This window comes from Bison bison, unplaced genomic scaffold (assembly GCF_000754665.1).
Source record: "Bison bison bison isolate TAMUID 2011002044 unplaced genomic scaffold, Bison_UMD1.0 scf7180017864472, whole genome shotgun sequence".
Taxonomy (NCBI): Eukaryota; Metazoa; Chordata; class Mammalia; order Artiodactyla; family Bovidae; genus Bison; species Bison bison.
The window spans coordinates 86,800-88,232 of record NW_011495033.1 but is presented as its reverse complement, the minus strand read 5'-3'; positions in this window follow the sequence as shown (position 1 = coordinate 88,232).

Below are 1,433 nucleotides of genomic sequence, written 5' to 3'. Positions count from 1 at the left end.
ACCAGGCTCCTCCATCCGTGGGATTTTCCAGGCAAAAGTACTGGAGTGGGGTGCCATTGCCTTCTCCGAAAGAAGAGCATTAGGCATGAGGAAACTGGAGTCAGATTCTAGAGCAACATCATACTAATTAAAAGGTATTTAGGGCTTCCTGGTGGTCCAGTGGATAAGAATTCACCTGCCAATACAGGAGACACAAGTTCCATCCCTTGCCTGGGGAGATCCCACTTGCTGCAGAGCCACTAAGCGTGTGTGCCACAACTCCTGAGCCTGTGCTTTAGAGCCTGACAACTGCAAGGACTGAAGCCTGGGTGACCTAGAGCCCTTGCTCCACAACAGGAGAAGCCGCCACGATGAGAAGGCCATGCACCACAACCAGCGAGTAGCCCCACTGGGGGCAGCCAGAGAAAAGGCTGCACAGCCTGCAAAGACCCAGCACAGCCAAAAATAAATAACACTTAGTAAATAGGTCACTTCAACTTTCAGACATACAACTTTTCTATCTGTAAAGGGGGACTATTTCCATCTATGTCCCAGGGCTATTTTGAAAATTAAGAGACAATACTATATGTAATGTGGTAAATACACATGACCATATACATATGCATATTCAATATTTAATAAAATATCTACTTTCTCTAAACATGCATGGCACGTTTTGCATTTCCTTTGTAGATCTTACCATGGTTTTTTTTAAGTCCCACAGGAACCCTTGAAAATACACCCAAAATGGAACTAATTTTTCTTAAATTGCTCCCTTGTTAATTATTTTCATTAAAGGCATCATTTTCCTTTTAGTGGCTCAACCTCAAAGTCTTGAAGACATCTGCTTACTTACTAGTTTCATGAAAGTACACATTTTGTCTTTATTTCCACATGCCCTTTACATCTAGACCTTTTATCTTAGGCTTTACTGTCTCTCCTCTAGATTACTCTGTGTGCATGCTAAGTTGCTTTAGTTGTGTCTGACTCTTTTGTGACCTGGTGGACTCTAGCCCGCCTCAGGCTCCTCTGTCCACAAGATTCTCCAGGCAAGAGTACTGGAGTAGGTTGCCATGCCCTCCTCCAGGGGATCATTCTAACTCAGGTGTCGAATCTATATCTCCTGCGGCTCCTGCACTGCAGGCATATTCTTTTTTTTTTTTTTTACATTTAAAAAAAATTTTAAATTTTATTTTATTTTTTAACTTTACAATATTGTATTGGTTTTGCCATATATCGAAATGAATGCGCCACAGTTATACATGTGTTCCCCATCCTGAACCCTCCTCCTTCCTCCCTCCCCATACCATCCCTCTGGGTCGTCCCAGTGCACCAGCTCCAAGCATCCAGTATCGTGCATCGAACCTGGACTGGCGACTCGTTTCATATATGATATTATACATATTTCAATGCCATTCTCCCAAATCATCCCACCCACTCCCTCTCCCTCTCCC